The following is a 15,188-nucleotide window of genomic DNA, read 5'->3' on the forward strand; positions in this document are numbered from 1 at the left end:
CAGAACTACGAACTATCAGTCTGTAACCTGTCGTTGAAATCAGCTTCGGCACCGCATGGCTGGCGGAGAGCTAATGTGACACCAAGTTTTTTCAACAGGCTCCAGAGGTGATATTATCATATAAATCATAGAAGATCAGGGTTGGAAGGGACCTCAGGAGGTATCTAGTCCAACCCCCTGCTTAAAGCAGGACCAATGCCCAGACTGATTTTTTTTTTCCCCTGATCACTAAATGGCCCCCTTAAGGATTGAACTCACAACCCTGGGTTTAGCAAGCCCGTGCTTTGCATTATAATCAGCACAAAGGCAAGGAACCTCCAGGCCTGTCTCCCGGAAGATATTCGCTTCTGCATGTTCGCACAAGGCTTGGGGCCTAGGCACTTTGCACTGAGAAATGGCCCAACGGAACCCCCCCCCCAATATTCGGGGAGCTGGAAATAGGGTTTATGGGGAAGTTCTGACCACAGGTACATGTGTCAACTACGCAAGTGTCCTGGCAACAAACTGACGTGTATATAACAGGTACATGGGATGCAGCCGAGGCTAGTCAGCTTGCTTGCCTATATATTGTTTCTTATGGGTTTGATTATTAGAGGTTTATATTAGAGTATATTTTGGCTGTAACACAAGGGACCCGCAGGCCACACCCTGTATGCTGAGCTAAGGTGAAGTTATCCTACATATGTTTGGGACTTTTCACCTAGAGAGATGGTGAAGAGGTAAAACATAAGGTCCGTATAGGGCTGTGACCTTTAACAGGGAGGGCGCATTGGGTACCTGCCTGACCCTGCTACCAGGGCTCCCTTCATGCTGTACCGCTGTGACAAGCTACAGACACACTCCCGGTCTCTCACTTTCCCCAGGTAGGGACACACCCAGCGGTGGTAACATGCAAACAGGCTTTCTGGCCAGCCCCTGCATGGGAAAGCTTCAGCTAAGGAAATGCCTAGATACCCGAGTGCACACCCCCACTCTGGAGGGTCAGCCCAAAGTCCTACCTCTCCTTCCGCACAGGGAAGTGTACAGCGTAGACTCATGGAATTCACCCCCTCTCTCAATGTGGACAGGAAATATACAAGCTTCCCACCCCTTGTTATGACTCCCACAGATTGGTTTTAGACAAAACCAAAACAAGTTTTAGTGACATGACGTGAAGTGATTCTAAGGGATAGCAAACAGAGCAACCCCTTCTCCTCCAGTTCAATCTTTGTTTCTTGGGTGTTTCCAAGCATCTCCTTTGGGCTGGGAGTCAGTGAAGAAGAACCATGATGATGTTACTCCCCTGCCTTAAATAGCTTTTGCATCAGTAGGGGCATCGCCAGCAGATCGAGGGACGTGATTATTCCCCTCTATTCGGCACTGGTGAGGCCACATCTGGAGTACTGCATCCAGTTTTGGGCTCCCCACCACAGAAAGGATGTGGACAAATTGGAGAGTCCAGGGGAGGGCAACAAAAATGATCAGGAGGCTGGGGCACGTGACTTACGAGGAGAGGCTGCGGGAACTGGGGTTATTTAGTCTGCAGAAGAGAAGAATGAGGGGGGGATTTGATACCTGCTTCCAACTACCTGAAGGGGGGTTCCAAAGAGGATGGAGCTCGGCTGTTCTCAGTGGTGGCAGATGACAGAACAAGGAGCAATGGTCTCAAGTTGTAGTGGGGGAGGTCTAGGCTGGACATTAGGAAAAACTATTTGTCACAGACTCCCAGATCGTGCCCACTCTTGGTCCCGTGTGGTCCGTGGGGGGTGCCTCCTTCAGTGCGACAGCCCTTCTCGGGGGTCCACTCTCTCTTGGGGTCAGGCCCCAGCCCCTCCTGGAGCCGCACCTCTCTGAGCCTTAGCACGTCTGTCTCTGCCGTGGGCCCCCTCAGGGAGTCCACTCGCTCTGGACCCACCGGGCCTCCACCCCCGAAGGGGTTGATGCGACCCTGTTCTCTAGCCTGGAGTGACTCTCAGCCAGTGTCACACAGGAGGGTTATTGAGCGTCTGAACACAGCACAGGAAACTCTCCGGGCCTCAGGCCTGGCCTCCCTCAGCACAGCACACCCCAGTCTCTCTGCATCCAGGTGGGCTCTGCCTGCTCCCCCTCTCCAGCCCTGAGCCCCCCTGCTTCCCAGCTGGGCATCTGAGATCCCCGGCCCCAAGCCCCACCTCTGTCCATTGTCTTCTCTCCAGGGAAACCGGGTCACCTGGGCCTCCTCTCCTCTCAGCCCTCCTCTGGCCCTCTCTGGCTGGTCAGGTCCCCGGGGGCCTCTCTTCACAGCCAGTCCTCCCACTGGCCAGAACCAGCTGCGACTCCTGAGCTGGGTCTCCGGGTCGTCAGGTCACCAGTTGCTGGTGCAGTTGTCCATCCTCCAGGCCATCGGCTGGGGTCCCAAGTTCCCTCTCCGGTCCTCTGTAACTACAAACTCCCTCTCCCCTCACCTCGTTAAACTAGTAACCCCCAGGGAAACTGAGTCTCACCCCCTATGCATGCAAACCATTGGAAAAACAAGGAAAACACAAGAAAATCCCCCACTTCGTCACACTATTTCACAAGGAGGATGGTGAAGCACTGGAATGGGTTCCCTAGGGAGGTGGTGGAATCTCCTTCCTTAGAAAGAACAGGAGGACTTGTGGCACCTTAGAGACTAACACATTTATTAGAGCATAAGCTTTCGTGGGCTACAGCCCACTTCTTCGGATGCATAGTCCACGAAAGCTTATGCTCTAATAAATGTGTTAGTCTCTATGGTGCCACAAGTACTCCTGTTCTTTTTGCGGATACAGACTAACACGGCTGCTACTCTGAATCCTTCCTTAGAGGTTTTTAAGGCCTGTCTTCACAAAGCCCTGGCTGGGATGATTTAGTTGGGGATTGGTCCTGCTTTGAGCAGGGGGTTGGACTAGAAACCTCCTGAGGTCCCTTCCAACCCTGATCTTCAATGATAAGGTGGGAACCCTTCGTCTCCAACTTTTTAGCTCTCACACTGGTCAGTGGAAAAACACTGGTATTCTCTGATGGAGTCCAGTACCGGGTGATTGGTTACATGCCCCTGTAGGGCCATAACCTCCATGAGTTAGAGGTTGGTTGTAGTGTCCCCAGGAAGGCTCCCCGGTGGGAGATTAGCATCTTCTAAGACCTACTGTTTTCTCTAATGGCCCTTCCCAGAATGCAATCTAGACCGATTGCATTCTGCCTAGTGGGCATTCCCCAGATGCAAACACTTGTAATAGATGCATGGACAATATTCTTAACTTCAGATACCAAAATGATACATGCATACAAATTGGATAATCCTATTCATGGAATCATAACCTTTCCAATTATATCTCCCATGATCGATCCTGGGAAGCGAGACAAAGACAAGGAGGAGGAGCAACGGGGGTGTCTGAGGTCCAGTCACTGGAAGCCGGGCAGTCTTCAGTTTGGGACTGGAAGAGGGGGAGTCCAGGACGTCTGGATCGGGACTCCCCCAAGATGGACTTGGCTGAAAGTCACTGATTTCTATGCTAACAAGTTCTGTCCTATGCTGTGTTTCTGTCGACTAATAAACCTTCTGTTTTACTGGCTGGCTGAGAGTCATGTTTGACTGCGGAGGTGGGGTGCAGGGCCCTCTGGCTCCCCCAGGACTCACTGTGGGAAGTGCACAGAGGGGCAGAGGATGCTGAATGCTCCAAGGTCAGACCCAGGAAGGTGAAACCATTTGAGCTGCTTGCCCTGAAGACAGTCTACTCACAGAGAGGAGGCTCCCCCCAGAGTCCTGACTGGCTTCGTAGGGAGCAGTTTCAGAGCATCACCCCGGTGATTCCATGACAACTGGTGGCAGTAGTGGGATAAACTGCACCCTGTGGTTGGAGCATTCTGCAGTAAGTGACTGGGGAGCAGTAAAACAAAGGGGGATTAGCGAGAGACGGGCGTGCTGAAGGCTCAGAGAGGTGCGGTTCCAGGAGGCGGAGGAACCTACGGCTTAACCCCGAGATAGAGTGGACCCCCGAGAAGGGCTGTCGATTCTTCCCAGGGACCGTGGGGAGCTGAGAAACCACAGGCCTGTGAGTCCGTGACCACTTGGGAACAGCGAGGAGATAGCCTATAAGTATCTCCTTAAGAAGAACGTTGTAGAGCTGTGCAGAGAGAGAGGGCTACGCATTGGAAAGCTCACGAAGGCACAGCTGATTGCTTGGTTGGAAGAGGAGGATCGCTTTAAGGAGCCGGTTCCTGGGGCCGCGAGAGAGGCTGGGAACCGCCAGGCAGCCCCAGGGCCTACACCAAGCGAGCGAGCTGGGGCCCGGGGAGGGGCTGAGAGCAGCCAGGCAGCTCCAGGATCCACCTCCCCAACCAGCAGGGGATCTTCACGGCCGTAGGTGGAACTGAAACGGGAAGAGCTGAAGGACCAGGAGAGACAGAGGCAGCATGAACGGGCGATGGCGGAGCTGAGAGGCAGCTGGGGTGAGTGGGGATGGACCCCAGGGGAGCCGAGCCCGCAGGGAACTCCGATATAAAATTGCTGCCCCAGTTTAAGGAAGGGGAGGACATAGACGCCTTCCTCATTGCCTTGGAAAATGTGCTCCAGGTTGACCCCGCAGACAGGCTCTGGTATCTTCCCCCCCTTACCGGGTCCCAAGGCCATAGAGCTGTTCAGGCAGTTGGACGGGGTGGAAGCCGGGGACGACGGACCGTTCAAACAGGCCCCGTTGCTGGAGTTTGAACCGAGGCGTACGGGAAAAAGGTTCTGGCGTATGCAGAAAGATGTACCTGGAACTGGCCACGCTGATGGGGAAATACACGGGCCGGGGCCCAGACCAGGGAGGACGTGTTGGAGCGGATGGGACTGGAGCTCTGAGGAGGCGGCTGGTGGACAAAAGGCCGAAGGACCTGCGCTGCGCAGGGCGGCCGGCGGGCGAGTTTGCAGACAGCAGGGCGGGATATGGAATGCAATCCCAGCTGGAGGAGGGTTAGGTGTGGCTGGCAGCTTAGCAATGACTGGGGAGGGAAGAATCTCTGGAGTCCGCTCCTGGAGGGGGCTGGATGCTCCAGTTTCAGGGCGCTCAATCTACAGGGTGCCTCGTTCCCCTGGAGGTGGCTGAGGTGACGCTGGCCCGGCCCAAAGTGGTGGCCCCAGACCGGGTGATGCCCAACACCTACCTGGGCGTGTGCGTGACCCCGGTTAAGGTAACCAGGGTATGTCTGAAATGGGGGGGGCCAAGACGGTCCCCAAAGATGTTGGTGTGTCCCATCAGTGGCCAACCGAGGTGCTGATAGTGGGTGACCTGGCGGATTGGTGACCGGAGCACCCTAGTCATCACCCATAGCCAGATCCAGCGAGGGGCACTCTGCCCTGACACTGGGGGGATACCCAGCAGGGGGTGTGGGACTCTGCCCCGGTGGGAAGGGAGCCACCAGGGACAGGACTTGGCGGGGTTGTGGCCTCGGACCCAGCCGATGAGAGGGAGCAGATCCCCGTCCCTTCTTGAGCCGCTGAATTCCAGGCCAGGCACATGGCCCCTCAGCAGGGCGACCCGGTTGGGGAAGAAAGACATCCTGGTGAGGATGGATTTCGCTACGCACTATCCCAAGGCGGTGGCTCTGTCTTCGACCGAGGCAGACACCGTGGCCGATGCGCTGCTGACTGTTTTCAGCCACGTGGGGGTTCCCCAAGGAAGTCCTTACAGACCAGGGCTCCAACTTCATGTCAGCCCTGCTCCAGTGCTTGTGGGAGAAGTGTGGGGTCCGGCACACCTGGGCCACCCTCAGGCCATCGGGCTTGTGGAGAGGTTCAATGGGACCCTAAAGATGATGCTGAAAACCTTTACGGACCAGCACCCGCAGGACTGGGGCAAATATTTAGCTCCAAGAATCTACAGGGTTCTCCCCTTTTGAGTTGCTGTACGGGAGGAGTGAGGGGACCCCTGGACTTGGTGTGACGAAGTGGGAATGTTCTTAATGTTCTCTCTCAATACTGTGTGTGTGCCTCAGTTTCCCCTATGCAGTTCTTAAGTATCAAGGTGGTGGGATAAGGGGGGATGATTGTTGCAGAGCCCTAGAGGGCCAGTGCGATGGTGTCTGCACAGAGAATGGCCGACACCCTGTCTCCTGGCCACTGATGGCCTAGGCCCCTCCCCGGCAAGGTGCCAACTGAAGGTGTTGGAGAACAAAGAGATCCGGTGGCCTCCTGGCCCGGGAAAGAGACAAAGGCCAGCGGAGGGGCTGGAGAGTTTCAGTTTGGAGCTGGCTGGGGATATGGAGGGAGGCCAGAACCGGGTCTGGCCTCCCTGCCCCAAGATGGACCTGACTTAGGGGTCCTGGTCTCTGTACCTACAAGCTCTGTTTTAGACCATGCTCCTGTCGTCTAATAAACCTTCTGTTTTACTGGCTGGCTGAGAGTCACGTCTGACTGTGGAGTTGGGGTGCAGGGCCTTCTGGCACCCCCAAGAGCCCCGCCTGTGCGGACTTGCTGTGGGAAGCACACAGTGTGGAAGGGGAGGCTGGATGCTCTGAGGTCAGACCCAGGAAGGTGGAAGCCGTGGGAGCTTCTTGCCCTGGAGACAGTCTGCTCACAGAGAGGAGGCTCCCCCAGAGTCCCAACTGGCTTCGTGGGGAGCAGCTCCAGAGCATCGCCCGGGGACTCCGTGACACCTGGTGAAGGATGACTGGGAGGGGAAGGCCTCCCCCGATGGAGACTCAGTGGTGGGGCGTGTCCTGACTTTCTGGGAAAAGCTCACTGAGCTCATGGGCTTGGCCAGGGAGAACCTAACCAGGGCCCAAGGGGAGCAGATCTGGTACAACCGCACGGCTCGTACCAGCTCCGGCGCCCAGGTGATAGTTCTCATCCCCATGAGAAAAAACAAAGTCCAAGCTGCCTGGGACAGTGTGAAGGGTCCCCCCCAGGGTGCCCCTTGGAACTGGGGTACCACTCAGCCCCCCCGACCCACCAGCTCTTTGCTTTTTCAATCAGCATCCACAGGCTAAAAATCCCTTTAGCCTGAGTCCAGCACTTCCCCCAGGTCAGTCTTTGTTCCTCAGCTGTTTCCAGGAGTCCCCTTGGGTGGGGAGTCAGTGAAGAACCATGAGGAGGTCACTTCCCTGCCTGGGGCGGGGGGGAGCCCTTTGTTTCAAAGCTTGGTTCCCATGCCAGTCAGTGCGAAAAACACTGGTATTCCAATCATCGAATCATAGAATATCAGGCCTGGAAGGGTCCTTAGGAGGTATCTAATCCAACCCCCTGCTCAAAGCAGGACCAACCCCAACTAAATCATCCCAGCCAGGGCTTTGTCAAGCCGGGCCTTAAAAACCTCTAAGGAAGGAGATTCCACCACCTCCCTAGGGAACCCATTCCAGTGCTTCACCACCCTCCTAGTGAAAAAGTTTTTCCTAATATCCAACCTAGACCACCCCCACTGCAACTTGAGACTATTTCTCCTTGTTCTGTCATCTGCTACCACTGAGAACAGTCTAGATCCATCCTCTTTGGAACCCCCTTCAGGTAGTTGAAGGCTGCTATCAAATCCCCCCTCACTCTTCTCTTCTGCAGACTAAACAATCCCAGTTTCCTCAGCCTCTCCTATAAGTCATGTGCTCCAGCCCCCTAATTATTTTTGTTGTCCTCCGCTGGACTCTTTCCAATTTTTCCACATCCTTCTTGTAATGTGGGGCCCAAAACTGGACACAGTACTCCAGATGAGGCCTCACCAATGTCGAATAGAGGGGAAAGATCACGTCCCTCGATCTGCTGCCAATGCCCCTACTTATACAGTCCAAAATGCCGTTAGCCTTCTTGGCAACAAGGGCACACTGCTGACTCATATCCAGCTTCTCATCCACTGTAACCCCTAGGTCCTTTTCTGCAGAACTGCTGCCTAGCCACTCGGTCCCTAGTCTGTAGCAGGACTCTGCACTTATCCTTGTTGAACCTCATCAGGTTTCTTTTGGCCCAATCCTCTAATTTGTCTAGGTCCCTCTGTATCCGATCCCTACCCTCCAGCGTATCTACCACTCCTCCCAGTTTAGTGTCATCTGCAAACTTGCTGAGAGTGCAGTCCACACCATCCTCCAGATCATTAATGAAGATATTGAACAAAACCGGCCCCAGGACCGACCCTTGGGGCACTCCACTTGAAACCGGCTGCCAACTAGACATGGAGCCATTGATCACTACCCGTTGAGCCCGACAATCTAGCCAGCCTTCTATCCGCCTTATAGTCCATTCATCCAGCCCATACTTCTTTAACTTGGGGGCAAGAATACTGTGGGAGACCATATCAAAAGCTTTGCTGAAGTCAAGGAATAACACGTCCACTGCTTTCCCCTCATCCACAGAGCCAGTTATCTCCTCATAGAAGGCAATTAGGTTAGTCAGGCACGACTTCCCCTTGGTGAATCCATGCTGACTGTTCCTGATCACTTTCTGTGACGGAGCAGGGAGCAGGGCAGATTTGACCTGGGAATGTTGCAGGGGGGTTGCAGTGGGGATGTGGGACTTCCCTTGAAGGAAGCTACCTGAGCTGTAACCTGAGCCAGGAACGGGGGTGGGGAGAATTAACACCTTCTGCCCGGGAGACTGAACAAAGGAGAGAAGCAGCCGGAGGAGTTTGGAGTTTAGTTTCGGTTGGGGCTGGGTGGTGCAACGCAGGGAACCCCAAGCTGTGGTCCAAGCTCCCTGAACCTCCCCGAGGGACCTAATTGAGGGGGTCTGGTCGTACCTACACGCTCTGCTTGAGACTGTGTTCCTGTCCTTAAATAAACCTTCTGCTTTACTGGCTGGCTGAGAGTCACAGTGAATCTCGGGAAAAGGGGTGCAGGGCCCTAACTCCCCCACAATCCGCAACACTTTCCTCTCCAATAAGTGCTTCAGAATTGATTCCTTGAGGACCTGCTCCATGATTTTTCCAGGGACTGAGGTGAGGCTGACTGGCCTGTAGGTCCCCGGATCCTCCTTCTTCCCTTTTTTAAAGATGGGCACTACATTAGCCTTTTTCCAGTCATTCGGGACCTCCCCCGATCGCAATGAGTTTTCAAAGATAATGGCCAATGGCTCTGCAATCACATCCGCCAACTCCTTTAGCACCCTTGGATGCAGCACATCCGGCCCCATGGACTTGTGCACGTCCAGTTTTTCTAAATAGTCCCGAACCACTTCTTTCTCCACAGAGGGCTGGTCACCTTCTCCCCATATTGTGCTGCCCAGTGCAGCAGTTTGGGAGCTGACCTTGTGCGTGAAGACAGAGGCAAAAAAATCATTGAGTACATTAGCTTTTTCCACATCCTTGGTCACTAGGTTGCCTCCCTCATTCAGTAAGGGGCCCACACTTTCCTTGACTTTCTTCTTGTTGCTAACATACCTGAAGAAACCCTTCTTGTTACTCTTAACATCTCTTGCTAGCTGCAACTCCAAGTGCAATTTTGCCTTCCTGATTTCACTCCTGCATGCCTGAGCAATATTTTTATACNTGCAACTTGAGACTATTTCTCCTTGTTCTGTCATCTGCTACCACTGAGAACAGTCTAGATCCATCCTCTTTGGAACCCCCTTCAGGTAGTTGAAGGCTGCTATCAAATCCCCCCTCACTCTTCTCTTCTGCAGACTAAACAATCCCAGTTTCCTCAGCCTCTCCTATAAGTCATGTGCTCCAGCCCCCTAATTATTTTTGTTGTCCTCCGCTGGACTCTTTCCAATTTTTCCACATCCTTCTTGTAATGTGGGGCCCAAAACTGGACACAGTACTCCAGATGAGGCCTCACCAATGTCGAATAGAGGGGAAAGATCACGTCCCTCGATCTGCTGCCAATGCCCCTACTTATACAGTCCAAAATGCCGTTAGCCTTCTTGGCAACAAGGGCACACTGCTGACTCATATCCAGCTTCTCATCCACTGTAACCCCTAGGTCCTTTTCTGCAGAACTGCTGCCTAGCCACTCGGTCCCTAGTCTGTAGCAGGACTCTGCACTTATCCTTGTTGAACCTCATCAGGTTTCTTTTGGCCCAATCCTCTAATTTGTCTAGGTCCCTCTGTATCCGATCCCTACCCTCCAGCGTATCTACCACTCCTCCCAGTTTAGTGTCATCTGCAAACTTGCTGAGAGTGCAGTCCACACCATCCTCCAGATCATTAATGAAGATATTGAACAAAACCGGCCCCAGGACCGACCCTTGGGGCACTCCACTTGAAACCGGCTGCCAACTAGACATGGAGCCATTGATCACTACCCGTTGAGCCCGACAATCTAGCCAGCCTTCTATCCGCCTTATAGTCCATTCATCCAGCCCATACTTCTTTAACTTGGGGGCAAGAATACTGTGGGAGACCGTATCAAAAGCTTTGCTGAAGTCAAGGAATAACACGTCCACTGCTTTCCCCTCATCCACAGAGCCAGTTATCTCCTCATAGAAGGCAATTAGGTTAGTCAGGCACGACTTCCCCTTGGTGAATCCATGCTGACTGTTCCTGATCACTTTCTGTGACGGAGCAGGGAGCAGGGCAGATTTGACCTGGGAATGTTGCAGGGGGGTTGCAGTGGGGATGTGGGACTTCCCTTGAAGGAAGCTACCTGAGCTGTAACCTGAGCCAGGAACGGGGGTGGGGAGAATTAACACCTTCTGCCCGGGAGACTGAACAAAGGAGAGAAGCAGCCGGAGGAGTTTGGAGTTTAGTTTCGGTTGGGGCTGGGTGGTGCAACGCAGGGAACCCCAAGCTGTGGTCCAAGCTCCCTGAACCTCCCCGAGGGACCTAATTGAGGGGGTCTGGTCGTACCTACACGCTCTGCTTGAGACTGTGTTCCTGTCCTTAAATAAACCTTCTGCTTTACTGGCTGGCTGAGAGTCACAGTGAATCTCGGGAAAAGGGGTGCAGGGCCCTAACTCCCCCACAATCCGCAACACTTTCCTCTCCAATAAGTGCTTCAGAATTGATTCCTTGAGGACCTGCTCCATGATTTTTCCAGGGACTGAGGTGAGGCTGACTGGCCTGTAGGTCCCCGGATCCTCCTTCTTCCCTTTTTTAAAGATGGGCACTACATTAGCCTTTTTCCAGTCATTCGGGACCTCCCCCGATCGCAATGAGTTTTCAAAGATAATGGCCAATGGCTCTGCAATCACATCCGCCAACTCCTTTAGCACCCTTGGATGCAGCACATCCGGCCCCATGGACTTGTGCACGTCCAGTTTTTCTAAATAGTCCCGAACCACTTCTTTCTCCACAGAGGGCTGGTCACCTTCTCCCCATATTGTGCTGCCCAGTGCAGCAGTTTGGGAGCTGACCTTGTGCGTGAAGACAGAGGCAAAAAAATCATTGAGTACATTAGCTTTTTCCACATCCTTGGTCACTAGGTTGCCTCCCTCATTCAGTAAGGGGCCCACACTTTCCTTGACTTTCTTCTTGTTGCTAACATACCTGAAGAAACCCTTCTTGTTACTCTTAACATCTCTTGCTAGCTGCAACTCCAAGTGCAATTTTGCCTTCCTGATTTCACTCCTGCATGCCTGAGCAATATTTTTATACTCCTCCCTGGTCATTTGTCCAATCTTCCACTTCTTGTAAGCTTCTTTTTTGCGTTTAAGATCAGCAAGGATTTCACTGTTTAGCCAAGCTGGTCGCTTGCCATATTTACTATTCTTTCTACACATCGGGATGGTTTGTTCCTGTAACCTCAATAAGGATTCTTTAAAATACAGCCAGCTCTCCTGGACGCCTTTCCTCTTCGTGTTATTCTCCCAGGGGATCCTGCCCATCAGTTCCCTGAGGGAGTCAAAGTCTGCTTTTCTGAAGTCCAGGGTCCATATTCTGCTGCTCTCCTTTCTTCCTTGTGTCAGGATCCTGAACTCGACCATCTCATGGTCACTGCCTCCCAGGTTCCCATCCACTTTCGCTTCCCCTACTAATTCTTCCTGGTTTGTGAGTAGCAGGTCAAGAAGAACTCTGCCCCTAGTTGGTTCCTCCAGCACTTGCACCAGGAAATTGTCCCCTACACTTTCCAAAAACTTCCTGGATTGTCTGTGCACCGCTGTATTGCTCTCCCAGCAGATATCAGGGTGATTAAAGTCTCCCATGAGAACCAGGGCCTGCGATCTAGTAATTTCTGTTAGTTGCCGGAAGAAAGCCTCGTCCACCTCATCCCCCTGGTCTGGTGGTCTATAGCAGACTCCCACCACGACATCACCCTTGTTGCTCACACTTCTCAACTTTATCCAGAGACTTTCAGGTTTTTCTGCAGTTTCATACCGGAGCTCTGAGCAGTCATACTCCTCTCTTACATACAACGCAACTCCCCCACCTTTTCTGCCCTGCCTGTCCTTCCTGAACAGTTTATATCCATCCATGACAGTACTCCAGTCATGTGAGTTATCCCACCAAGTCTCTGTTATTCCAATCGCATCATAGTTCCTTGACTGTGCCAGGACTTCCAGTTCTCCCTGATTGTTTCCCAGGCTTCTTGCATTTGTGTATAGACACTTAAGATAACTCGCTGATCCTCCCACTTTCTCAGTCTGAGGCAGGGGTCCTCCCCTCTTGCACTCTCCTGCTCGTGCTTCCTCCCGGTATCCCATTTCCCCACTTACCTCAGGGCTTTGGTCTCCTTCCCCCGGTGAACCTAGTTTAAAGCCCTCCTCACTAGATTAGCCAGCCTGCTTGTGAAGATGCTCTTCCCTCTCTTCGTTAGGTGGAGCCCGTCTCTGCAGCACTCCTCCTTCTTGGAACACCATCCCATGGTCGAAGAATCCAAAGCCTTCTCTCCGACACCACCTGCGTAGCCATTCGTTGACTTCCACGATTCGACGGTCTCTTCCTTGCACAGGCCTTTTCCTTGCACAGGGAGGATGGACGAGAACACCACTTGCGCCTCAAACTCCTTTATCCTTCTTCCCAGAGCCACGTAGTCTGCAGTGATCCGCTCAAGGTCATTCTTGGCAGTATCATTGCCAGTGGGAAAAACACTGGTATTCCAAGATGGAGTCCAGCCCCAGGTGACCTGATCACATGACCCTGCAGTGGCCAAGCAGCCGTGAATCAGAAGTTTGTAGCCTCCTCACGAAGGCTCCCCGGTGGGAGATTCGCTGCTCCGAACGCCTGTTGTCAATATTCCTAACTTCAGATGCAAAACTGATACGTGCGTACCAATAGGATCTTCGTATTCAGTAAATCACGGCCTTTCCAATGATACCTCACATGACCTGTCTCGCATAAGATACATTATCATAGAATTATAGAATATCAGGGTTGGAAGAGACCTCAGGAGGTATCTAGTCCAACCCCCTGCTCAAAGCAGGACCAATCCCCAACTACATCATCCCAGCCAGGGCTTTGTCAAGCCAGGCCTTAAAAACCTCTAGGGATGGAGATTCCACCACCTCCCTAGGGAACCCTATGATTACGTCCTAGTCATATAATAATATCTCGATGAAGAATATGGGGGACATGAAGAATGTCACAGATGGGCCCTTTAAGGTCATCACGCAGCGGCATGAGGTGGCCTATGTGGTGGAACTGTCTGACCGGGCTCACAGCCACCGAGGGGACCAGGTCAACATGATGGAGCCGTATTTTGACAGGGAGAATTTGGTGCTGGCCATGTGTGGCCAGGATCTATTCCCTGGGACAGGAACCAGCCCCTCGCTGGAATCAATTCCCCTCTCTGACCAGCTAACCCCTGGCCAGCAGGCTGAGATCACAGAGGTGCTGGGTTCCTACCACCAGCTGTTCTCCAACCAGCCTGGGGCTCACTAACCTGGCCGTCCACCAGGTGGAGATGGGAGCCAACCCTCCTGGAAGATGTTCCCCGTTCAGAGTCACGGGGAAAACAGCCAGGACCTGGAGAGAGAAGTCAGAGGCATGCTGGCTTTAGGTCCAGCCGTCTTCCAGCCCCTGGGCCTCTCCCATGGTGCTGGTTCTCAAGGACAGGTCAATCTGGTTCTGTGGGGACTATCAGAAGCTTAATGCCATCACCGTGTCTGACACCTACCCCATGCCTAGGCCTGATGAGCTCCTAGACAAGCTGTGGATCTCACCAAAGGCTACTGGCAAGTCAGGTGCCCGACTGAAATCTGCTCTTATCACCTGCCACCTTGTGGACCAGTTCCTCAAGGGGATGGGGAGTTTTGCCCTGGCGTATATTGATAATAGCTGTGTCTTTAGCCAGACCTGGGAGGACCATGTGTCCCAGGTTAAACAGGGGCTGGGCCGGCTCCGGGATGCAGGTCTGACTATAAAAGCCGGGACGTGCAAGGTGGGGATGGCAGAGGTGTCATACCTGGGCCACAAGGTGGGAAGTGATCAGAGATTGGCCCATTCCCCAGACTAAGAAATGGGTCCAGGTCTTTATTGGGATGGCGGGGCACTACCGGAGGTTTGTGCCCCACTTTAGCGCCATGGCCGCCCCCATCACTGAGCTATGCAGAAGGGGAAGCCAGACAAGCTGGTCTGGACCGGGCAGTACCAGAGGCTCTCTGTGCTCTGAAGGAGGATCTGGTCAGAGGCCCGGTGCTGGTAAACCCAGACTTTATGGTGTTCACCGACGCCTCAGACACAGGGCTGGGTGCGGTGCTGATGCAGGTTGACAAGAAGGGGGAGAGACACCCCGCCATGTACCTGAGCAAGAAGTTGCTCCCCCAGGAGCAGAACTACCATCGAGAAGGAATGCCTCTCCCTGGGGTGGGCCCTTGAAAAGCCGCAGCCGTATGCATTTGGGCAGCACTTCACCGTGTGCACGGACCACTCACCCTTGACGTGGCTACACCAGATGAAAGGGGCCAATGCCAAGCTCCTGAGATGGACTCTGTCCTTCCCAGGATTACGACATGGACGTGGTCCACATTAAGGCGAGTGCCAACATGACAGCGGACGCCTTGTCTCGGAGAGGGGGGCCCTGAACTTCCCCAGCTCCCTGGCTAAAGTGACCCTGCTCAGTTTGGTCTCGGAGTGGGGGAGAGATGTGACAAAGTGGGGTTTTAGTCACCATGTTATGTTGCATGTGAGTCTTATTGTCCTGTATTAAGACTGTGTGTGCCTCAGTTTCCCTCAGTTCTGCACCAATGCCTAGGTGGTGGGAATTGGGCGTGTAACTTTTGCTGAGGCCCTCAGGGGCAGGTGAGCTGCCAGATGTAACCTGAGACCCAGGAGGGGTGTGTGACCAGGTGACATTTTGCCTGGGAAGCAAGACAAAGACAAAGAGGAGGAGCAATGGGGTTGTCTGAGGTCAGGTCGCCTTGGGGAGTGTAG

Source organism: Trachemys scripta, chromosome 25 (genome assembly GCF_013100865.1).
Source record: "Trachemys scripta elegans isolate TJP31775 chromosome 25, CAS_Tse_1.0, whole genome shotgun sequence".
Lineage (NCBI taxonomy): Eukaryota > Metazoa > Chordata > Testudines > Emydidae > Trachemys > Trachemys scripta.